The sequence below is a fragment of the Falco naumanni genome, chromosome 15, assembly GCF_017639655.2.
Source record: "Falco naumanni isolate bFalNau1 chromosome 15, bFalNau1.pat, whole genome shotgun sequence".
In the NCBI taxonomy this organism is placed as follows: Eukaryota; Metazoa; Chordata; class Aves; order Falconiformes; family Falconidae; genus Falco; species Falco naumanni.
Genome location: NC_054068.1, coordinates 20,000,270 through 20,027,027, shown reverse-complemented (window position 1 = coordinate 20,027,027; position 26,758 = coordinate 20,000,270). Strand labels below are relative to the sequence as shown.

Below are 26,758 nucleotides of genomic sequence, written 5' to 3'. Positions count from 1 at the left end.
CCCCTTATTTTAGAGTACATCAGTTTTAAAACTGATGCAACCTAATTTTGAGTAGGGATTGGATGACCCTGGAGTTTGGATAGTGGTCGTCTTATCCCATATTGGTTTCAGTTATGATTTTGTTTTATGTTACTATCCACTTGCATATTCTAAATGAGCCTAAATTTGATATATATGTAATAGCTGTGATCTTGCAGAACTGCAGTATTTATGTTTACTTAATATCTGTTGATCTGTTTATAATATCAAGGTTAAAATATGCAGTTGCATAGAGACTTGTGTTAATTGTAAGTTTATGATATCTAGCTGTACTTTCTAGAGAAAGCTTGCCCTATGGGTAGGATGTCAACTGAAGCTTTTCTCAATACAATCCAAATTTTATGAGCTGCCACATAGAAACCAGTTTTTCTGCAATGACCTGAGTGGACAATCTAAAGCGGTACTCCATGCTCTGCTTTATTTATTTGTTTTTCATATTAAACATAATTCCTGCAGGGAATTCTGTTTCAGCCACAGAATGAAGGCCTGTGAACAGCTTCTTTCTGCCTGAATGTTCCCCTATGAATTGCTGATGGTTAGGAAAGCTCACAGTGACAGAACAGGAGACAGCAGCTTTGTACTTAGATGACAATAGTCTGTGTCTGTGCTAACTGCAGCTGGCACCATTAACTACCTAGCCATAGACTGAAATAAAAACAATTATCACTGCATGCATTAGAATGATGAAATCCACTCTGTTTCTATAGTAACAGGAGTGAAAATTTATATTATGAGCTTAAGAAAGTAGAATGTGACCATCTCTTTTTTTTTATTTTTTGCAGTTTTACAAGGTGCAGCAATTCACAGAGAAAATAATGTTTAAGATGATACACATAATTGAAAAAGATAAAGGTAAGGTGCTTTACTGGTAACAAAACGATGCACAACATACATTCAAGTTGGAATGTTGATTTTTTTCTTTTAAGTATTCTGTTATGCTGAGACATACCCAATTTAGTGCTGTTTGAAGTAGATTCTCTTTTTGTTTATTACAAATGATCTTTAAGTGGAAGCTTTACAAAAAATCGAATGAGAGAGAAAATAAAGTGAGGGCTTTAGCAAGTCAAAAATTTTAGATTGTTTTGCCATCTGGTCTGATTTAATGTATCATATGAAAAAACAGTTGTACATTTTGAGCTTTTGTCTTCAGAAGCACATTGAGGTATCAAAACACTGTAAGAGATTTCTTTGTGGATATGATTATTATATTGCAGCATTTTCAAGTCTATCCAAGCTATCATCAATCTAGTTATTTTTTTTTATTAGTAGCAGGAAAGCTGTGGCAAAATATTTATCAATCTTAGCTAGGATTTGGGGGATGTATCTTTTACTGATACTTATGAAGTAGAATATTATATTATAGACCTATCAAGAGAGCAGAGTTCCTGAGTTCCTTAGACTGATTTCAGCATTCAGTTTGAATATTGCTTTGTTTCAAAATCACCTCCCTTTACGAAAGATATAGCATGTTTAACTGTGCAATCAGTTGGTAACAGGCGTAATTTTTGAAGCATTTAATAATTTACAACCTTTCCTCACACTACATATTTGTCTTGCCCAAAACCTCTTTCCTCATTATGTGCTAAATACATAGAGTGCTTTTACGAGGAACTCTGGAGCTAGGATCATCTCTGCTATGTGTAAAGGATTATGGAATATCTCTTCAAGTTACCTAAAGCTGCAGGAGCGTGACAGTGATCCATGCCTGTTGGTATTTCCTTGCATGCATTAGAGATGATCAGATAAAGAACTAACTCATTTCTAACTCTGTGCTAAAATATCCTGTACAGTCACTTGATGTTCTTTCTTTAGATGAAGTAATTAATTATCTTGAATTTATAGGATTATTTTTTTTTAGTAAGGTTAATTATTATCATTGATTGTAATTCCAGGGGTGTCTATAAGCACGTGTTTTAGAGAACAGCTAATTTTTAAAATTCATTTCACTGCAGTAGAGCATGAAATACGACATCATACTGTATCTTAACATGCCTTTCTAAGTTCAGGCTTAGATTGCTGATTTAACTGCATGTTTTTAAGTGTATGGATGTTTTAGGTTTTTTCATATTATGCATCCCAAACTTAGAAATAGGTCTTTTCTGTGTCTGCAGTTATAGTAATAAACACAGACATTCTTTAAAAACTGCAAATAATTTCATTTTAGGTAATAAACAAGTGGTTTGCTCCAAATCTGAAATATTCAAGGAATATTATCTCCATTTCTAAGAGGATTCAAGTAAGCTTATCAGAAAAGTTAAGTAAGAGTAACAATTATGAATATTTCTAGCATCTAGATTTACACATTAAGTATCTAGTCAGTTATACCAAAATAAATCTTGTAGTTTACAAATCAGATCATACATCACATGTGAATTAGGAGATTATGTGACTGTCACCAGAACAAGAAAAGAAACTGTCTAAATAGAGCAGGAAGAATGAAGAAAAGTGCTTTTGTTCATGTATAAAAGAGCAATACTTTAAATCCACGTAACACAGTTCCTCTTTTGAAGCACAGATGGAATTAAGAATTCTATTTAAGGCACATAATGGCACTTCAGTTTCTAACTTGGTGAGATCAAGTGTGGTCTAGAAAATGAAGAAGTCTGGTTACTCTAACTGTACATTCTTCATTCTGATTTTGATGAGTCTTACATATGTATGTTCTGCACTCCTGTGACAGTTCATCTCTAGATGGAAATATGGAAGATTAGCAGGAGAATTTCTGTGGAATGAGAAAAAAGAAACGTAGATTGCTTGCTTATGCTGTTCTTGGAATTCCAGTGACAGGATTATATTTTCATAGTTACATATTTATTTCACTTATTTTAGCTTACTTGTTTGTAGAAAATGTGTAGAAATGTTTATTTGTACTTCCCTGTTTTTCTGTAATTACAAAAGCTGGTATACCTTATTCAAACTGTGTAGTATGTCCCAGTTTGGTGTTTACATGTCTGGAGTTGACTGGCCAAAAAAGACATGTGGGTCAAAATGAGAGTTTTGTGAATGAATACTTAAGGTTACAATTGGCATGCAAGTACTATATAAATCTTCCAAATTCCAATTAAATTTAGAATTTAGCAAATCAAAGTCCAGCTAATAATATCTTTAGAAGTATACACAAGATTAAATAGTTAAGCTGTGAACACTCATGAGTACACATTGCTTTTTAAGCCAGATATTTTCCTACCATGAAAAGATGAATGCTTATAACAACGTTAACCAGTAGATTCTGTTCGCATACACAGCTATGCATCAATAAAATATTATTGTAGAGAGATTTATTATTTTACATTAACGAACTGTGTGTTGTAATAAGCAGTAAACTGAAGAAGGGCTATGGTAAGGGTAGGTAATTACTGTGTTTTGTCAAGGCAAAATTTATTGCTTAATATGTCTAATTTTAGTTAGCACTTTAGTTAGCATGTAGCAGATCGACTTTATATTTTAGTGACAGTTTTCTATTTGCTGAGCATCTTTTTGTTCATTCAGTTTTTAGAAAATAAAATAATTCTTTCTTAATCCCTACAACACAACCCATCATTAATAAATATTCCAGGGTTTTCCCCCACATTGATAGATATGCAAATATATGTCATTGTTTACTCACTGATCCTTCAAAAACAAACACCAGAGGAAAAAAATCAAACTACACCTTTCTTTATGAAAACACCTCAAGGAAATCTAGTTCTGGAAAATCATAAAGAGGATCAGGGAACAGGATCCTTTTCAAATGAGATCACCCTTTGGAAATGAAACTGAAAAAAATAGAAGTGAATGAATCACAGGTCATTTTATTCTGCTGGATATGATCATCTCAGATTAACATGCATAATATTTGCAGTTCATTCTTGTTTGCCATCTTGTTTGCCTAAAAATTCTGCTTGAGATCCTGCATGTTAACACACACTTTGGATTGCCATTAGTATCCCTGTTTAACCTCTGCAGCTAGAAAGGCTCATAAACAGTTCGGCCTTTTGGCATGGAACTATGCAGAGACAGAGTCTATAATGACAGCCTTCAGTGAAGAGCAAGTACAGAGAAAGTTCAGTAAAGTGCAAGATTATGGTTCCAGTTTCCAAAAGTATAGAAGAGCAAGGCTCTAGGCAAGACAGCTGTGCCAGCTTCTAAAAGGCACATGGAAGAGCAGAGATTTACAGCCTCCTTTGAGTCCCAAGAGCCATTGGACAGCATGGCTTTCAGTATAACTGGAAGTTTCCATTTTGTGGGTTTAAACATAAAGAATTTAAAATTCATCTAGGGTGACTTTGGTGGGATTTTATTATATGGAATTTATTTCTAAGTCTTCCTGATATCTTTCTTTAACCGTAATCTTGCCTTCTATTCTTTCTAAGAATTATTCTCAAATTATACAGACCTATAAAAGAGGGAAGTATTTTTAAATTTAAGTAATGAGAATGCCAAAGGCTAATCTAATTAATAATCTGATTTTTACCCATGCTCCACCATTTCTTCAACATCCTTTAAAATATTAATTTGATATAAAACCAAAATGTCACACTACTTGCATATGCATATGAATGCAAGTCGCGTCTTCATGGCATATGGTATTCAGTTAAGCCTGGTATGGTTGACATATGTCTAAGTAAAGTCTCTTTCTGGTATTAGATATTTAAATTTATTCATTTGGATTTTGCTGTGGATAAGATGATACTGGGCATTTATGGCACTTCTAGAGATAACAGTTTTCTTGAACAAACGTTTCCTGTTTATTTAAACCTTTCAAGAGAGTTACTGGAAAATTTTTGCTATGCAGAATGGAAGTCCCAAAACTCCACTGTTGGTAATAAATTCAATTTGCAATGAACTAGTCCAATCTGACATACTCTGGTGAGTTTCACTGGACTGTTAAGTTTGTAGGTACTGGTCCATAAATCTATGCTATTTCAAAGAATAGCAGACTTTACAATGTCTCCCTCTTCTGCTGTCATTGCATGCTGTTCTATGATGAGGGGGTTCGCTGACATTTTTTTGAAAAATATATTGGTAGTCCGGTCATTGTAGTCTTAAATGTTTTACCTTTGATTTCTTGTTTTTTTCTAGGCCAGTATTAAATGTGTGAACATCTGCAGTGTTCAGCAGAGCACTTTGCATATTTCTTTTAATCCTTAATTCTTGATTGTGATAAGCAGCACTGGGTCCCAGAACTGAACTGTTAGCTTGTCATACTCCAAAAACGTCTGGATAATGCAGCTTTCCAGAAATTGTACTCACTTTTCTAACGTTGCCATTGCAATACCATTCTGCAAATTCCTAAGTGAAAGTTTTTAACTTAATGTGAATAACTTAATTAGGGAAAGAGCACTTAAAAGTTCTAGATCTATGTGTTCTACTTTCCTAGACATCCATAATAACAAGGTACTTTAATTTTAATTTGTTTTAGGAAAACTAATGAGAACAAATAATTCTTTAGTGGGAGAGTATAATGTGTTTTAAATATGTAGTCTGCAATGAATGCAAAAAATGTAGAATGCTATTTGTAAAGTTAAAACACACTAGAAGAAAGTACTCAGTAATTTCATAGCTGCATGAACTACACTTGAGTGATAGTCTTCTGCTCTTAGATTTATTTCCTCAGAAGAGTAAGATAAATTCAGATAGGATAGAGGAGATCTGTTCAAATTAAAACTGCATTGTTCAGCATAGGCTTAGTAAGAAGCTTGAACTAATACCATGAGTTTGAGATGTTTTGATCTAGACAAAAATCTTTGGGGCCTCAAACTTCAGATAGTACTTCAAATTGGGGGTACAGGCCCATATCTGACTCATTTTTATTCTCTCCTAAGTCAGATTATTTTTGGGTTGTTTGCAGTATACGCAGTACTTTATAACTGGGTAGGGAAAAGTTTGTTTTCTGTGAAAAGTTAAAGAATTTATGCTGCTTATCCAAATACCAATTGTTCATTTGATGAACATATCTGAGGCATGTACCTGCTGAAAATATGTTCACCCAAGATTTACTTTTTGGTTCCATAGCATTTTGAAATGAAGGTTTATTTAAGTTTCTTGTGCAAAGAATGGGTGATGCATAAGCATCCCATTTGGGTATTTGGGATTTATTCATTGAAAAGTATTCTGTCTACTACTGTGAACAGATTCCTAATCCAAGCGTGTACATTGTCTTCTTTTATTTCCTCCTTAATCAGCTTTGAACTGTGATCAACATTCCAGCTTTTGCTTTTTGCTGATTTATACACTTGGAATGTTAAAAAGAAATATACCCTTTACAATGAAAGACAGAAATCAGTATTGTCAGGATAAATCCGCCAGATCTTTAGCTACCTAGTGTTTATTAAGGATGCAAAGCTAATGAGGGCTCCTAATTGGCATGCCACAAATCTTGCTTTTATGTTAGCAAATGTATAGGGCTTTTGTTGCTGCAAATAAGGTAGTACTGCAGTACAGTCATTGCAGCACTGTGGTTCCAGTAAGAGACTAGACAACAACTTGCTTGGAGTAGTTCTAGTTTTTTAGAACTATGTTTCAAAGGAAAATGTTTTTCAAATAGCTATTCTCCACACTGCATCAAGGATCGTATTTCACAAGAGCTTAATTCATATCTAGAACCCAAAATTAAACAGTGATATTGTAAAAAACATGAACTGATTAGAACTTGCTGGTTGATCAGCATTTTAGGAAACTTAGCTACTTCCCTTTCTATCCTAAATGGAAACTGCTGACTTCTTTGAAAAATGTCTCTATAATTGTATACTTTGGTTGCTAACAGAAGGCTGAAAATCTGGGCTTGAAATGGTAAAGTACAAAGCACACAGTTTTAGTGATTTTTGAAAGAGTGGCTTTTAAATCTGTTTATTGGGTTTCATGTTCTTTGTTCTTTGCTATTTAAAGTTTGCACATATGGTTGTGCTACTGTATGATACTACAGTGACCTTAGAATAGTTAGCGGTAGTTATCCTCAAAACCTAGACTGCTGCCCTATAGTACAGGAGTATGTTATTAGTCCAGGGCTATGTTATTATCTCTGAATCTTTTTGCATCCTTAGATTTTCTGCTTATAAATTTAATGCACTCACTAACGAGAGTAACACAAGTAACATGGAGTCTTTCCAAACCAATTGATGATTGTCAGCTTATGTACCCATATGTATCTGGTTGGTGACTAAGATTAGAGATAGATCTCCCTAATACTTATTTGTATTTGATTTGGCCAATACTAGGACATAATGCTACAATTAAAACATAATTTCTATATAAATTCTTTAAAAAGCACCCTAACATTTTGACAACTTAACAGTAAACATGGCTCTTTCATTAATAATCTGTTAGCATCAGTTGCTCATGAGGAAGCTGACTATCTTCCAACTTTTTTGCCTCTTAGGTTACAGGGACAAAATGGCATACACTAAACTGTCTGAATAAGAGTGTAATTTTGTTGGAAACAGGACCCCATTGATGAGCAGTACAAGCCAGCATGTTTCTTCAAAAATAATGGAATTCAAGGGACTATGCTGGTTATAGCCACAACAGTATGACAGGAGAGAGGTTATCTTTAGATGACATTATCCTAGCTACTATTTTGTCATTTCAGAGTCCCAACACATTTTACTAAAGGAATATTTTATTTTAAACAGAGAGGAAACTTCCTTCTACCAAAAGGACAACATAAATCAGCACATGTATTGGGAAGGAAAAAAAAGCCTGTATTTTTGGTTTGCCACAGAGTTGTTTGCAATGCAAAACTGCCTGTAATTTCAGCATACAAATGCAAGCCTGATTACCGTGTTTGAGGGAAAGCTATTTTCAACAATTTGACCTCCTTGAATGATACAGTTTTAACCACATTATCTTTGTGGATCCCACATCTTTGTAAGGTGCTGTTGCTACCAAAATAGCTATGGTTAGTATGTTGGCTGCCTAACTGTACTTAGAGCACCGTGGGCTTTTTTTCCTATGTTAGTGGAGAAAACCACGTTATACAGCTAGGGAGTCTTATTCTAGGCTGGGTATCTACACGAAGAGAAGAAAAACCATGCTAAGAAAATCAATAAGGCTGTAACTTTTTAACCACAGCTATTTTTGCATAGCAAAGTGAACTGGATGTTAAAGTACTCTTTTCCAGTCTTGTTTTTAACATGTGAAATGTTTAACAGTGCGATGTATTATCCCAAGGGTGTCTGGCCTTACCAGTTTAAGAGATTAAACAGTGGAATAGACTTCTGAAGAAAACCAGCTGATACAGCACTAACAGAGATAATTTCAGAGTTAGTTCAGAGTTAAGATTAAATATAAAAAAAGGAAAGCATATCAAGGCATTTGAAGGCAGCCATGGCAACCATATAACTTCTCTGTCTTGCAATTACATTGTCATTTAAAACATTTTAGGTTTAGGTCTCAGTTCACATGAAATTGAGTTCTAAACATTATTTTTCTTTTCCAGAAAAAAATCAGTTTTCTCCTATGTCTTAACTCTCATTTCCTTGCGTTTATATGAAGGCAACCATAAGCAGCGTTTTCCACTGACTGATTTCCCGACAAGATCTTGCTTTATCTCCCATTTTGAAAGGAGAGGCTCTCTTCTTTTATTCTTAGGAATAGAGTTTAAAATAAGTGCATGCCAGTTCTTACTCAAAGATTATTTTGCGTTTTGTTACAGGATTCATGCATCACACATCAGTGTAGCTTAAAAATACTCTGACTGCTACATTCTTACTTAAATGTTTCCAAGCTGTTACAAGGCATATGAAATACAGGTCTAATTTAAACGTTTTTGCGCAACCATGTATCACAAATATAATACCTAGGTGAATCATGGGTATTTATTTACAGATTTAAAAATACATTTAGTAGTTGCTTTGTGAATAAAGTATACTGGTTGCCTAGAAAGCTCCAAACCTTGAGCAGGAAAGCTTTCACCATAGGATCTACTGTGGTTAGAAAAGGTTACTGTTAAAAATTATGCTTGCAATGCACAGCCATGATGTGGGGAGTACAACTACACAAATAAATATGCGTTTTTGGGACTGGAGTCTTGTGTCTTTAATGGAGGAGGAAGGTAAAAGAGAGAAAAGACCAATAAGTTAAGGCATTTTCATCGCTTGATAAGTGGGTAGGAGGAATCCCTGTGTATTGATTATGCTCCATGTCTGGTGCATTTACTTGGTATGTGTGATCATAACATTTGTTTATGCAGATAAATGTTTAAATATCTAAATTGTGGCCTGTGCTGCAGATTTAGAAGTACAGTGTACAGAAGTATGAACTGTGTGAAGGATGTATCTCAGTTTCTGAGGTAGCTGTTAGTGAATTTATAGTCCATGAATTCTGAGCTTTCAAAGGATATTGATCTCATGTTTGTTGGACCAATGTTTCAGTTCTATATAATGTTAGTTCAGTGGTACCCTTGTGTCTATTCCTTATCAGCATTGTTCAGCACAGTAGTCTTGTCTGGAGAGCAAGACAAGCTTGAAAATGATTAAGGACTACTCATGCAAGAGTAAGAACAATGTTTAATGTATCCTTAAATGACAGTTTATTATCTTTATAGTCATTTTTTGCCATATTAATGAAATCTAACTGTGCTGCCAAGGACTGTGGGGAACCTAGTAAATGAAGGCTTATTTTTATTTTTGTGTAAATTCTTCCTTTGATAACTGAATATCTCACACAAAAGTATATAGGAATTCTTCCAGCAGTTGTATTTTAAAGAAAGAAATTCTTGCAGAACCATAAAATGAAGACCCAGACATGTAAAACATGGTTTAAATAGCTCCAGTGTAATAAAATCCCTCTTAAATAAGAAACACCACCTTCAGAAATACTTGTGTTTCTGTAAGAAGCAAGGAAAAATGTGTTTCTTACAGGTTTCTTAAATACAAATAATTTCTGTTATGTTCTCCAATCAATGCAGTGAAAATACTGAGTTTATGTGAAAAAATTACGTGTTTATGTTATATATAATATTTTAGTTAGTTGATAATTATTTTTGTTCGCATGCCTTTACCTACAGTGTGTGTATGAACATTTATATTGTGTTGGTTGAGGCATCAGTTGAAAATAATGCTTGCTTAGCTTCTGAGCTTTGTGGTTTATTTTGTCTATGGGTGATCTGACATTACCTAGGAAAAAATGAGCTCTGGAGAACTACAGCTCAACTTCATATTCTTACTAATTTTTAATGTGAAAAAAACACTGTGTTGCTACCAGTTCCGAGTTCCAAATTTGGTAATTATATTTTATGCTATAAATTATGAAATAAAATATTTTTATATAGGAATGCATAAGTAGTGAAATTAAAACACAGTATTATTTTGCAAAAAGCTGTGTAAGAAAAGCATAATTTAGTACTTACAACTTTTCTGTGGATATTGGACTATTTTAGTATCAGCTAATGTAATAGATGTTTAATATATAATAAAACCTGGTAGGATTTATTTAGTAGTAAATTCAAGTGAAACATCTACCTATGAATACTCTATGAAATTTATTCTTGAAGGGCCTTTTTCAGAAGTTGACCTAGTGTCTGTTACATCACCTCTGTATCCTTCAGCCATAGCTGAAGCATACCTTATAAAAATAAGACAAGGAGCTGATATGGAAGTGTTACTGTATTGATTTAAGGAGCTTTTCAAATGACTAGTCTGGTCTAGTACATGCAATATTTGCTTGCTGTTCATTACACATTTTGTGGTGTGATCTGCCATCTAGTGTATATTCCCCAAAAGGAGCAAAACTGCAAAATCCTGATACTAGCTTCAACAGTGCACTTTGAGAGTTACTGAATTTTCTGAAACATTAGGTGCTCAGGAATGTACTGTGTATATACAGTAGAATGAAGAGACAAGGTTTACTTCTGGTTTTACTGACTTTATTTTAATATTTGCCATCTAGCACTCTATCCAATTACCCTTATTGTCTGTGGATATATAGCGATTCAAAAACTGTTTTCCCAGTAGTATGATGTTTATGTCTCAGGTAATGTTGATACCTGCAGTGGCCTTTGTAAGAGTGCACACTTATGTTATATTCACAAAGAAGTTAAATTACGAAGAGTTTTCTGAGGGCTTCTAAATGCATCTGGCCGGGTAGGGAAAAATGTAATAATGTTAGCGATTTTGTAAGGAAGACTTACAGAATGCGTTTTGTAATGAAATGGAATATCCTTGTAATAAGCTGAATATGATAGCATTGACTTACTCTGCTTCTGTCATACAGACAGAGGTGCAATACCATGCATACAAGTAGAATGTTGCTTTAAAAGTGTGTTTTTCTGAAGAAAAAAAGGCTTCTGTATTTGTGGGCAAGGAAGTGGTGTCAAAAATTTGAAAAACTAAGGCTAACAGTGCCACAGTGAGCAATTTCCTTTCCTTTCCTTAGCTCAATAATTTTTCTGTATTGTGTCAGTTTTCTAAATTAGCCTCACTTTTTAACAGTTTCAGGCGAAGTGGTGTAGAAGCAGCTTGTTTTGTAATCTGGCAGTCATCTAATCTGAAATGGAAACTATTCAAAGTACTTGTCAGACAAATATAACTTTCTCTTGATTCTAGTTGAGGAAAGGAAATGGCTTTTACAGTGAGGGAATGAAGGCTACTATGAAGGCAAACTTTAGAATCACTGTATGTGTTAGCAGCAGTTGAAGTTATAGAGTGTAAATGGAAAAAATGAAATAGTATCTCTTACAAAAATGCAATACACAATTCCATTTGAAAGTTAATGCCCTAGAAAACTGCAGATATTGCTTTTTTAATTAATTGGATGCATTAAGCGTAAACAGGGTAACTCAGAAACCTATTTGTATATGTATAAGCCAATTATAACACTACTCTTGTTGCATGTTAAGTTTTGTAAAAACTTAAGTTGACTCTTCTGTGTTTCTATAAACTCTGCTATGCCCATTAGGAGGCTTTTGTCACAGCTGGATGTGACTCTGTGGGCATCAGTTTTTATTGATCCAGGTTAGGTCTTTCATAATTATAGACTAAAGGTAGCTCTGACAAACCTCTTTGGAAGTCATATACTTTACCTCCTTACGATAAAATGAATATGACTTTTCCTTTAGAAGAAAGGTAGAGTTTCACTTGTACAGCATGCCAACCCAGATAGGCACTGAGAACTGAGTATCTATAACTCACTGAAAAGTGAGTTTTACTATCGTATAAAGATCTATTATTTGCTTCTTAGAGCAAAGGCAAAAAGCGAATCATACAATTCACTATCACTCAACCAAATTGGTGTTATATACCTGTTTACTGGATATTCATATAGACGTCACTCATACTCACAGTTTTTAAATGTTTATTAAGTATGTACGTGAATTTAGAATTATCTGACTAAAATTCCAGTTCGCTGAGATTTAAAAATGTTACCTTACAAAATTAGTTTTTATGGGAATTATAATAGAGTAATAGTAAGAGTGTGAAAGACCAAATTGTTCTGTTCATTAGAAAATCTGTCTGCAGAATTCTAATTTCACAATATTTATTGGTAGTGGTGGTGTAAGTATTGTGTGTCACAGAAGGAGCTCAGCCTGACTGTTCAGATCCCAGATGGAACTTGAGCTGCTGGCAGTTTAAAAATTCTGTATTTGACTTACAAATTCCTGCAAATGTTGATGCAGAGAAATAATCATGGAACAAAAAGAAATCAGAAAACTGGAAAAATAGAGCTGATCTGAATATATTACCTTCCACTTCAGATAATGTTTTCTTGACACTGCTGATGTCTGACTAACAGTTTGAAATGTCAAAGAGAGTACAATATGACTTCTATAGCTAAGGACAGGATGCTATTTGTGCAAGTTACTAGTTTATAGAGCTCTTCAATGCATAGTAACTCTTACTAAGACACAAAATACCAATTCTAATGTCAAATCCCTCAAAAATCGTTAGTATAATTTCTGTGGACATATGAAAAGAAGGAATTGATGAAACAGATTTCTGGAATACTGCTACATTGGCCCTTTAGCTATTCTTAACCTGCCTGCCTTTTAGTTTCAAAGCTTTGGGGGATGTAAGCTTTTGAAACACTGTGCTAGGATGTAAAGGTTATATCAGTTTACAGAAAACATCATCTCCACTACTATATGTAGTAGAAAAAAACCCTGCAAAGTGGATGTATTGAGGGATTTTGAAAGAACAAATGAAAATGTACCTCGTTTTGCTACAGTTCATTTACTACATAAAACAAAAACCAATGATGGTATCTATTTAGAAAAATAATGCAGAATGTGGAATATAGCTTTGTAACATGATTCTAAGAGTGCTAAAACCAAGTCACCACAAACAAAATGCTTGTTTAAGGGTTTGGGATAATATCCACGGCAATCTTTACATTAGTTTTCACCTGACATGCAGATTAAACTGACAGAACTAGCTTACAAATCATATAAATGTATCCCAAACCAAACTTGGGTTAGGCTATCATCTTCAACTATTTAGTTTTACTTTCTCTGTAGATGACCTCAAATAATTTCCATATAATTTTTCAGATGCCAGCTGCTAGTATTGATAAAGCACTGACTCAAGTAATTTGGCCTCCTAGGCAGTCACCTTCCCTCTGCCAGCCATGCAGAAACTGAACCAGGGAGAGCATTAATTCTTATGGGTGCATTTTGCTTGAGGATTCCCTGAGGCCTCTTTCCGTGAGAGACGTAATTCCATCTCTCATGTTGCATTTTGAGGAAACAGGAGGAAGAAATACGCATTCAGTTTTGTCACATGAAAAAATAACACTCCAAGTGTTATTACTGTGGCTCTGGATGTACGTAGGCCTCCCTGTTGGGGGAAGTGTATATAGTGCTGTGTGTTTTGTCAGGGTGTAACACTGTGGGAGGAGGTAGACTGCAAAATACACAAAAGAGGGTTGAAAAGTCCTGAAAAAACATTTACACAGCAAGAAAGAGAGGCAGAAAGAAAGAGGTGTACAATGGACAGGAAGAAGGCATAGACAAATGAGCATTATGAATACACTTAGGGGAAAACGAACAAAAGGGGACGACTTGATAACAAGATAGGAAATTACAAATGAATGGTAAAGAATATAAACATGAGGGGAAAGAGTTCTTACGCACCTGGAAGGCTGCACCTGGAAGCAAGCAGTGGTTGTAGAATCCTTACCAAAAAGAAAAAAAAAAAAGTGTAATGCAAAATTATCAACAAAAATTCATTATAGGTCAGGGCATAAAAGACTTTAAGTTAGCCTTATGCTTTGCCATGTTTGCTATCCACCTTGACATAACATGTACAAAACCCATCCAAAAATGTGCTGCCTGTCATGTGTGATCTCCTGCTTTTGTTGAGAACCTGTTCCCATAGCAACATTGCTATCGCATTATAGCCTAGGTACACAAGTATAGCAAATTAAATTTACATTTGTATGTGCACATACTTCTTTTTGTCTGAATAAACACGCACACATAGTGTGTGGGTATTTGGGTGGCATACTGTATGTACCTTTTGGAGCCCAGGACACTTGGTTGAGATCTCTTCTCATCCAGAAATAGATGTGTACTATATCTTCATGAAGAAATAAATTTAAATAAACACCCCCTGAAGCCAGAAGACCTAGAACTGTAGATTAATTTCATAATTAGCTGTATATTCTGAAATTTTCAAAACATATTTTTGAAGCAAATAAATATTCTGTGGAAGTAGGTTATGTATCACAAACCTGAAATTCTGCCCATTTTAAAGATTTTCATTTAACTCGTGTATATGTAAGTTACATCTTGAGTTACAAATGTTGTGATAACCCAGTTTCAGCTTTGTACAGTTCTACATATTGGATTGCTTTAGTGGAAAGCTACACTGTTCTGTGATCACACCTTGTAAACATTATAATTACACTTTTTTCCAAATAATCTAATCAGGGTTCCCTCTATGGTAGGTATAGAAACCATTATCATTTCACCTAGCTGAGAGAGTTACATTAGGTATTTTGAAAGGTAATTACAGTGACTGGGTTATGGAGCTAGAATTCTAATGAGAGGTTTTAGTGTTACTGAGAATGCAAAATGTGTTTAACAATTCCTTGTCCAAATACTAGGGTGCAAAAACAGCAAGTGAGAAAATAATAAAATAAAATACACAGTAAGCTTAGAGTGCAAAAATGAATTTCATACCAGCTCTCTTCCTTCAGGTATTAGTGGGAAATATCATGGTAGTATGCAGTAGTAGGAACTGTAGGATGCTGCAGCCATCTCATACTTGAATTCACTTGAATACAGTGCAGCTGTAGTTCCACATCTTCTTCCAGCTCTTTCAAAAAGCTGAGTGTTTTCATGGAAGTATCGCAGCTGCCAGGAGCTAAGTCTCAGTTTTACCATGCAGAACAGAAGCTGTTTTTCAGCAGCTGCAGCAAAAACAGTACATTATTTTCTCACAGGTGAATTTAGTGGAGTAATTAACTAATAATTATTGTGCCTTCTAGGTGATCTTATGTAACAGCTTTGGATGTGTTAAGTCCCATACTTCATACAGTACTTTGAAATATGTTGTGCATTACATTTGTAGAAGGATAGGGTAAAATTACAGAATCACAGAATGTATGAATCTCTTTAGCCTTAAAGCTTTCTGCATCTGATCAGTGCTGAGTGTTACGATTGATAGCCATGATGCTAATACATATTTAGCAGATTAAGTGGCTCCCTGACTAGTACTCCTCTAACTCTTTTTCCCCATCATCAGTATCGTTTAAGGAACTGCACTGTCATAAAGAAAACTAGCAAGAATAACAAACAACTGTCCTTTGCTTTGAACTTTAGATGATGTGCTAACATTCTTTTGGTACGTACAGGCAATAGTAATAGATTGGTTTTATGTAACTGCTGAAGAGAAGACAACTTCTCTGTACTTTTGTAGCAGTTACAGTATAAGTTGGGTATAAGAATTTTTCTTTCATTGAAAGTAAACATTGTAACAGACTCTTAAAAGAACTGGTGCCTCTATTGATAGACACTTGTAAAAACCAAATTACATGAATAGCTGCTGCAGGTAGTTTAGGTGTATGTGATGTAGCTTCATTTAGCTAGGGGAATGTAAATGTGTACAACCCGTCACTTTTCTGGTTTTCTATTACTCTGATGTGTTTCCTGAAATGCAGTTTTAGGCTGTATCGAAACACTATGTTTCAGTGCTAGCCATAATAGCTGCTGATATATTACTCTGTAATTAAGTGCTTTTCTTTGAAGATAGGGAGATAATAACTTTTTCATTAATTTCCTTTTTGTAGAAAGAGTTATTACTTGATCCAAGAGAATTATGTGGGGGTGGGTGTATATATAAATTCATTTTCTTTAGCTGTTGACAAAGAAAGAGAAAACATGAGATGGAACATAGCGGAAGAGGGAACTGACTGATGTGTTGCAAAACCTTCTCAAGGTAATTTATCAACATTTGTAAAAAATATGTAATTGTCAAGTATGATATGGGACCTCTTCCTTAACAGGTTATTTCCAAGTAGGAGGAATACAATGAACTTACTTTTAGATTCATAAATCCAACAGAACTTTAGTTATTGCACTTGGGTCACAAATCAAAATATTTGAGGAACTACTATGCTAAATATTAGCATAGATTTTAAAAAAGTAATATAGAGTAAAAAGCATGTCTAGTTTGAATTCTGCTTCTGTCTAGTGCCTTTTTTAAATGAAAAAATATATGGCTGGCAGATTTTGTTGGTGTGATACAGGAAACAGTCAATGTGGGGAATTACTCTCATCTTACTAGAATCTTTTCTGATTGCCCTGGGCAGCCAATACTCAGGAGACTGTAAACCACCTGATATGAATAAACTGGCAATTTTTTTAAGTCATTCTAAGTCCAAGCACATCAGGAGCCTTATAATGATGATTAAAATACATATAAAGCAAATAGTGCTGCTTAATATATAGTTAAAAGAACCTACCAGACACTGTGAGGTACTAAGTTACCTGCTGTTTGCCATCTATGCGACATATCTTAGAGTGCAAGTGTCTCTTAACAAATGTGTACTAGTGGCTCAGAAAAAAAGGCTCAGGAGGTGTTTTCTTAACTTACCAGAGATGACTGACCAAACGTCCCTTTGTACCTGCATGAAGCAAAGGTATATTATTTTATTACATAAATTATTAGAAATAAATTACCCAGTCTTTTGAATAATTTCCTCAACCAATATAGAATCAACAAGTATATGTAAGTTGATTCTAGCAGTTCTTAAAGATATAGTTGTATGTCTGAGGCAACATTTCCATAGAATTCTCTTTATTTGCCCTGCACTAAGGGAGTCTATCCAGCTTTGATAGAAAAAAGTAAAACCAAAAAGCATGGATAATGCAGTATTGAGTATACCTTGTGGCTACACCTCAGCATTTTCCAGTCCTCAGTTTCTAGGGACGTTAACATTTTAATCTGTACACATTTTTGAATGTAGCAACACTTGACTGATTAAAAACCTACCAAGGTTCTAAACCACAGCATATTGCAGTGGAAATCAGGCTTAGTAAGTAGTCTGCATGATGAATTCCTGGAACCAGGTAAAGTCTGCAGCATTAACTGAGAGATATTTTTTATTGCTTTTTTTTCTTTTATTCAAGTAGTGATGAAAATATAAAAGGTAGCATATGTAATAATAATGTAGTAATAACTGATCCAAAGGTGCAGAACAGTATTTCTCGTGCCAACTTTTATGTAAACTTGCACAAATCACTTAACTCTCTACCCCTCCTTCACTTCGTCCAGCTGTGTATGATGATAATGCTACTTGAGTGTCTTGTGACTGACTGCAAGTCAAAAATGAACAAACTGTCTGATGAAAAAAAGTGGGGAGGGGGTCTCTGTTGACTCTAAAGGGAACAGGAGTTTGCGTACTATTATATAAATGCTAAATAGGCATCCAAATCTGATTATTTTCATTTACAATTTCCTACATGTGAAACTTGTAGCCTGCATCATCTACTTCTGTGTCTAGCTGCATTAAATACCTCTGAACTTCGGTTTAGTAAAGAGCAAATTGCACAGATTCAGATCAGATAGGTTATCTTGAGATGTATACCTTGTATTGTATAACAATATTACCTTTCTAAAAGAAATTACATCCTACTGAATCCTAGAGAAGCATATTTAAGGCTTAGCAGGCTGTTTCTGCAGGGAGGTGCCTGCATCAAATCAGCCCTGAGCTGACAAGCATGTGTTGCTATAGCAATGGAGACTATTGACTGTTAGCGTGCTGCTCCAGCTATGTGAGAAATACAAGTTCTAAGATCTATGATACACATTTTCATTTTTTAAAGCGTGTGTCTTCTATACTTTTCCCTTTAAAATTTGATAGCAAGGAATTGTTTTTTTTCTTTCTAATATTTTCATTGGTTGCAAGTTCACTATGGCAAGCTTCAAACTTGCCTACAGAGCATATTTATGAACAAAACTACTGAATAAAAGCAGCACAGTGTTTTACAGGTTGCAGGTTTATCGATGCTTCTATTAAACACTGGAAGCTTATACACTATTTAATGTACACTTTTTATACAATACTTTGTATAACTGATGTTAAAAGGCAGCGAAATTGGCTTTTACTTTAATGATGCTTGGTGTCAAAGGAAAACAAATATCATGCGTGTAAGCTGTGTTAACTGTCTATGTGCAGTGGCCTATTTCAAGTTAGATTATTTGTCCTTCACCATTTGCAGGTCATAAATAATTCTCTGCTAAATGACAAAATAGGACTTGAGTGTTTGTAAGACATGAAAATTACCATAATGTAAATGAGACACACACTTTTGATTTTTTCACCCTGCCAGTGTTGCTGGACATATCTGGAAAGGCAGAGAGATTTGGACTCTAAACAATATCTGTTCCCTAAAAATTGATGTAAATGCTCTTTGAGCATTAGAATGCATTCTTTCTTAAACATTGTCCTTGGAGGTTTATGCTAAAGGGAAAAAATGGATGGCTTTATGGATAGCTTTTGGTGTCTGAATATCACAATCCCTTTTACATCCAACAGTCTGCTGCAAATTGGATTTTGGTGGACAGTATTGCTTCGTAGGCATTTCTGCAAGACAGATTTTCTTGATTCTCTGCAATGCTTGGCTCTTTGCAGTCTCAGAAATATATACTCCATTGTTCGCTCTGATAATAAGATTAAACGCTTGTTATTTTTGTCTTTCCTTGCTCTGTTCTTTTCCGATTTCATGACTACTCATTTCGTAAATGGTATAGAATTCTTTCATGGTATACGTATGAATCTCACCACACGCTTACTTCCCCACATGTGATCATAGTACAAAGAGCACCCACAAATAAAACATCTGCCTGTGCGTGCCCCCGTGAAAGGCCCAAGAGTTCTCACCAGAGCTGTATTTGTATTAACCTCACTTCCCATCATAAATCTTTGACACGTGAGTTAAAGATCAATTTTCCACATGTGTTTTCAGGGATTGCTTTGTAAACCATCCAGTACAAAGGCCGTAATTAAATTAGTTGCCATGAGCTTGCTGTCAAAGCTAATCCAGGACAACTGAAGTTTGTAAACAAGGGGGTTTTTGTTGAACATTAATGAAAAAATACGGTGATTAAATGTGGAACTTTGGAGCAATTGCCACAGGTTTTATATTGCTGTAGTGTAAAGCAGATGGTATACAGTAACTTCATTGTCTAAGAAGAGAAGATAATCTTTGATGTGGGCTTACACTTAAGATACACAACGACTAAAGACAGCATTACTCCCCCCACCACCACCAGATTAACTATACTGCACAATTACTATAGAAATTGATGATTTTCTAGATTTCCTTAGAGCATACTTTTAACAATTTTTATGCAAAAATAATATATTCTTGTATCTCAGAGGGCTTTACCACAGTGCACTAATAATGACTAAAAATACTGTGGTATCTCTTAGTGACAGAAATTTGCTTTCATACTACAAAATTATAATTTAATTGAAGAAATTATTTTAAAATTACATTTTCTGCTTTCAATGTATAAACTACTAATTTGGATATTTCTGTGGCTTTGTAAATAAAAGAAAGTTTCCTTTCTGATTTAAAATGTTCATAAATATTTTTTGTCTCAGAATTTGGCAGTGTTTTAATCAGGCATTCCAGAGTATTTGCTTAATAGACAAGTTAACTGCATGGTGTGGAGAACTGACATCTTCCAGATGCAAAAATTCTTGTAGGAACCTCTTTTAATTAATTAAACATTATTTTTTTCTTTTACCTAGTGTTGGTATATAATGCTATTCCTTAGGAGTACAATTTTTCTGAAGGTAAGCCTAGCCTGTATCTGATAAATTTTATGTAGTGTTTTGAATTTGAGTTCAGAGAGAGAGCCAGGTGTTTTTTGCTCAAGTCACTCTCAGATGCTTTACTAGTCATTTTTTATCTTTTGGGACTTTGCTGAGGGTGGCAGGAGGAGCAGGTTTGAATTTTTTTTTCAGAACAAATTATTTTTTATCTTAACATGAAGGGAAGAATTTGATCATCAGTCAGCCTTAGGAGTTCTATGTTAACTTTTAGAGTAAATTAGAACATTCTAATAGTGAGCATGTTCACCGTAACAGTGAAAAAAATATGATATATAGCTTTCCTGTCTTAGTGTCAACTGAAGAAGATAATAGAAAATACTTAAATATGGAAAACAATTTGTAAAGCAAAGTAGCAAGCATCGATCTTTGTAAATACATTCTTATCTGTACGTTCAACCTGTCTTAGTCATTGCATTAGCTATGCCAAATCATCTTCTAGCTGGCAGTTGCATGAGGAAAAATTAGTCAGTCTGAAAAGGAATACCTTGGTTTCCATGGAGCTGCTCTAGTATTTATGGACATGTTGGTAGGTTAGAATCGTACTGTAGTTAGAAAAAGCAGCTCTGAAATAAGTGGGGAGCAGAAGTGTTGTGTAAAACGATTGAACAATACCTGATATTTAGTATTAGGCACATCACAGGTAAATACTTCTACAAGAATCAAGTTACTGTCAGATCACTTTTGTCAGGTAGATAAATATTTCTTTCTTCTTAACCTCTCTGGATTTTATTTGTGAAGAGTCAAAGACATTGTATATTATTAGCAACATAGAAATAAAACATCAGGAACTCCTCAGCTGTCATGTTCTATTTTGTAGTTTTGTGGTCAGTTGGTGCTATATTGTGCCCCATTATTTCTGAGCTGCCATCAGGTGCAGGGTAAGAAAGTTTCCATCAGCTCATGGGCTCATATACCTGATTCTAACAATTCTGAATGAAAGAACAGGAATAGAATACCTTAATCTAGGCTCCTCTTGGGCTGAGTATCTTAGTGAGTGATTTTTCTATTAAAGACACCACCTTTCCCCCAAAATCCCAACTGACAAAAAATACTGTCAAGCTCAGTAACAACACAATTGATGGACAATTTGATTTAAAAAAAAAAGTAAAGAAAGAAACAAAATTTTCTGTAATAGAGAATCACCATTTTTATAGTGGAGTATGAAAATTAGCAGTATTCCCATTAGCTTTGCAGATTTCAAGATGCCAGTTCTCGGTGGTCAATGTTCTTTGTCAAAAGGCAACTGTGTCTGACTGGACATCCAAATCAATTGACCACTTCGGCCAACATACATGCACCTAACTATTTGAGCTAATTGAGCCTCCCCCCATAAATCTAATTATAAATATAAACAATATCATCAAGGGCTTATTTAGACCGTAATTACTAGTTTTGGAAACATCTATAATGAAACCTTGCCATTCTAGAAGTGCAATTTAAATCCACAAGGTAATTTTAAAGCATCACCTAATAAGTCTCTGGAATTAATTAGTCCTTTCAGGCAGAAGTTTTGCCAGAAATAGAGAATTCAGTAACAAATTGTAATACGTGCTTTCTACTATACTTGGCCTGTAATTTCAGTGACCAGAACTGACAGTAAAGCTAATGAGACTTCTAAACGTAGTCAGCTCAGATTTGAATTTTGTGTAGAAGGAGAAAAGCATAAACACAGAAATTCAGAATTGATTGTGACTGCTTAAAAACGCAGTCATTGGTCACAGGTATAAACACAGTCTGTCCAAACAGCAAGCCTTGGTGCTTTTGTTGCTCTAGAATCATGCAGACACACAGCTATCTTCCCTTCTATAGCTGTGCAGTGTTCGGATTCAAACACTGCTATTTTGTTAGGATAACTTTTTAGCAGTAAAAAATTCACTTGCCAGCTCTTGGGTAGTTCTAACGCCTGTATGAACTAAGAAGCAAAGTTGCATTTCTTGCCTTGTCCACTGAAAGCTTATGTTACAATATGTGACTCGTAAATTACATTACAAATTAATATGAGTAGTAATTAGTTGGAAAATTACACAAAAGTGGCTGCAATAATGCTGCTTGTACAAAGCAATCTTACATTAGGGAAGATGACAATTTGTTACTGCTGTTCTAAGAGAGAAGTGTGATTTTCAAAGCTCCGCCCCACATTCATAGGAAGAACTCCCTGATATGATCTAAGTCATTGTTGCCACCTCAAGACTCGCCCTTGCTATAGTGCTTATTTCAACCCTCTTCATCAGAGCTAGAGGTTTTCCACCTTGCGTTGTTACAGCTCTTTTTAACACAGGAAAAGCCATGTCCATTTTTCCACCTTTAGTTTTATTTTCTGCATTGACCCTTCTCATTTTTGCTTGTCTTTCAACTATAAGCCCTTCGTGCTCTTCATATTCTCTCCCATTTTATGTAATCTGTAGCACAACAGTACTTGTTGGTCTGCCATAAAATATGAATGTCTTTAAATTCAACTGTAGCAGAATTGTACATCTTTGTGATTCCTGTATAGTAACTGACAACTACAAGCTAGGTTTGGAACTTGCTTTGGGAGCTGGTTCATCGTCTTTCAGTAAAATTTTGCTTATTAAATTTAAAGAGAAGAGGAAGTGGGAGTAAAGACAGGTTTGCATCAAGAATGTGGCACTTCTATTCAGCCTTGAAATAACCCTGTGAAGTAAGAGTGCTTAGGAAGTAAAAAGTGGAACAAGTAATTGAATACAGAAATAAAGAGCAAGGAAAATTTTTCAAGTGATTCAGTACCTTCCTCTGTTCTGAAGTTTGCCCACCCACTCCTACATACCACCTCCTGTGGTGCAGGACATTTTAATGCAATGTGGGAGGTTAGCATACAAAGTCCTACTGACTGCATTTGTGCATAGCTTCCCACACACCTTTTGAAGTAGGGTCCGTTATTTAGAGAAATTAACAAGTTTTATAGCTATATCCCAAACTACAAATGCGGTGGGTTGAAAATTACCTGTTACCTCCATTTTGAATTACTTGGTGTTGCATAATTTTTAACTTTGTTACTGAGAGAAGTTTGTGCACCTACCACAAGCAGTCAGTAACATGGAGAAGGGTGGTATTGTGCTGAGGACTGGAAAGCCACATGCTGCATCTTGAAACAGGTACCTTGCGAAGGATGCTGCCCAGTGAAGTTAAACACGCTCTGATGCTGATTCACTGCTTGCATTGATGACACACAGAGCTTAAGGGAAAACAGTGATTTCTTTGTAACTACTTCATAACAGTGATACAGTAAAGATGACATAAGTCAACACCAAAGAGGTAATTAACAGCTTATCAGTAAAACTTAGTGACAAGTCTCATCAGCTTTCAAGGACATGCATGCTTTTGGCTGTTTCAGTCAGTTTTCTGCCTTACAGGAAGCTAACATACTCTGCTCTTTGCTGAACCAGCCAGAGCTTTCCAGTCTGTTTTGCTGTAATAGGTTCCTGGTTCACAACTGGAGCTCAAGACTGTTACATTAAAGCAGATGGAATGTAAGGTCAGGTCTAAAACCTATGCTTTTATTATTTATCACAGCTTGACTAATTTCATCAGATAAAATATGGCATTTCCTGTTTTCAACCTGCCACTTCACTGTAGAAGAGTATTTTATGGGTCATGTGTTTGTATATTTCTGAGAAGTCAATCTGAGCCAGCCCATACCTTCTACTGATTAGTGAAGCCAGACAAATCACTTTAATTTCTTAATTTACTAATTAGAGTACAAGAAATAGAAACAAACAACAAATGGTAGCAAATTAAATTTTCTTCTATTGGTCTGAAACATTCAGGAAAAAATAGACTGAACATACATTTAGCATTTACAAAAACATTTCTGAAAGGAATAAACCCATAGTATCTTACTCAATTCCATTAATGTAACTTGCTTAAGGGCCTGATGCTAAATACTTTTTCCCAAGAGCAGCCCCACATTAAGTCTTTTTCAGACTTTTTCAAATAGATCAAGGCTTTGATCCCAAATTCTGGCTGCTTCATTGCACAGGAATATTGTTGTGTTAAACCTTAAGAAGTATTACAGAAACTGTATCTTGCTGAAAAACTAAATACATTTGTGATCGACCTCAGAAGGACTGGGGGTGGAGTGTCTTGGCAACGGTATTCTTGTGCACCTCACTGTTCTGTGCTTTTGAAAAAAACCAAACATGTTGCTACTACTTTCTCATACTTGGACATGTGTCTGACAGGTGTCATTACCACCTTGAAAAAACAGAATAATTTTATGGATTAACAACACTTGGGATTTTTTTTTTTTAGAAATAGATTAGGTAAAACTATCTCCAACTTTTACTATGGGTCAAATTTCCTCACCTAACCTCTATGGGATTTAATCTCAAAACATACATATTTTGCAAGTTGAATCCTTGTAGATTACTAATAAACATATGAAGTACAGGTGATAAAACTTGTCTTTTATTCTATTGTTAAGCTGCAACAGAGAAAACTCCTCTAAATTAGGAGGTAATCCTTTTTTAGAGATGTATACTACTGTCATGTATGTTTATGCCCTTGTCTCAGATGTGGTCATACATCAGCAATCATCCTCAGAAAGTTAATAATAAAGACAGCTGAACAAGGAATATAACATGATGACCTTGGATTTGTTGCACAGGCTGGTCTGAACTGGGAGATGAAATAAACTGTGGTCTGTGCTCTTAAAATGGAAGATATTAAAAAATTGGCAAAATACACTGAGGCATGTGGCCCTTAGGTGAGTCTCAACTCCTCAGGTGAGTCTCAACTCCTCAGCTAGGAATCTCAGACATCGTCAGAGCTGAAACCTAGAGACTAGAGCTAGGCAAATTAGCCACCATGAATACTAAAGGTCTCTGAAATGTGGAAGTCACACACAGTTCAGCGCCTTGTATTAAAATTACTTTTAGCTAGGTGGAGATAGCAAACATTATACCTCATCAAGTTTCTCTTTCTCCACATGTAAATCCAGATTCTTTGGTGCTTCTCACAGGAAAGATGCTCTTAAGACACACAGTCTATACAAGTATCTTGTGCAGATATTTGATAACTTCAGGATTCCCAGACAGCTGCAGTCTTTACTGTTCAGCAGTCCAAGATCAGCCACTGCTGGCCAAGGCTTTCTAGGCAAGAACCCAGGGAGCTTTAAATTAGCACTTGCTAAGCAGATTTTGATGGAGGATAGTCAAATACCAGTAATGCAGTCCAGCTAGCTACTTGTTTTTAACTCATCTCCTCCAGAGTCAGAATTTTCCTTCTGCTTTGATGAAATAGATTTTAACAACAAACACAAATACATCATAGCCTGACAGACATCATTCTACCAACCTAGCCTCCCACTTCCTCCTGCTGCCTTTCTGACATTTCAGTTATTTCTTTTCTGATTTCTTGACACCCTTAAGCTCAGAGCCAAATACTGTCTTTGTATTGGCATGCCTGCTAGGAAAACATGGGTTTCTTAAAATTTCATTTGCCATTATTGAAGCATTTGGTCTCTCTCCAAAAAGAAACTGTGCATAACATTTCATTGTTATCAATTTGCTTCCGTCTGTGTGGAAGATTTTCATGTAGCATTTGGCTTTGAAAGGTTTATTTTGAGCTTAAGGTGCTGAAATTTTGCTAACTATTTGAGCAGGGGAAAAAAGCTTGGGCTCAGTGACAACAGCTGGGTCAGAAAGGCTTGAATCAAAGGCAGGAAGATGAGTGTTTGGGTACTAGATTAGGAGCCAAAACTAGACTGAGAGATTTTTAATGGAATGTTTTCTGTTTATGTCCTATATTTTATCATATTTTAGTTTTTTTCTGTGTTGTATCATAGTCTGGCATAGAAGTGCAAGTAGACATAACAGAAATATAGAAAATGTGAAGTGACATATACTGCAATACTTACCAGTGGACGAAAAATCAAGGATGCATTATCATCACATGGGATTAACTGCTTTGAAATTTAGAGTTAGTTCAGCAAGATAAATTTACTAACAAGGAATGTGTTATGCAAAAAATATGTTCATTTACACGCTACATTTTTCTCAAGTATTCTTTCTTCTATCAGTGTAACATACCTGCATTGCCCTTGCTCATTAGTGAATGATTGTTCTGTAGACTGAAGGTGGTTTTAATGACAAAAGCACTAGCTTTGAAGTTAGAGGTACACAATTAGATACTGCCTAAGGGAATGTGAACAAGTTACCTGTGTTTGTGTCAAACAGGGACAACAGTACTGCCTTCATCTACAAATATGGCAAGAGCTCAAGACTGAAGCAGGTACAACAGAAGCAAGGATTTCACATATGTACCAGTTTATTACATTCTTTATCATTTTACCCTCACTAAAACTTCTTTTAACACTCCACTACACAATTTTACCTTCTAAAGATCCTTCCAAACACCTGAACTCTGTAAAGCAGGGTGACTAATCCATGTTTTGCAACCCACAGGTACATGTTTCAGTTTGGTCTGGGAAAATATTCCCCAG

The 26,758-nt window shown here is 35.2% G+C and overlaps 1 long non-coding RNA gene across 1 annotated transcript in view; it reads left to right on the top strand.

Moving 5' to 3' along the window:
• Window positions 1–819: 819 nt before the first annotated feature.
• The window catches only part of LOC121097823, a 62,419-nt gene continuing 36,480 nt past the window's right edge, over window positions 820–26,758 (top strand). The window contains exon 1 of the long non-coding RNA XR_005831096.1: window positions 820–891. This is a non-coding gene — a long non-coding RNA (uncharacterized LOC121097823). The remainder of the gene's footprint in view (window positions 892–26,758) is intronic.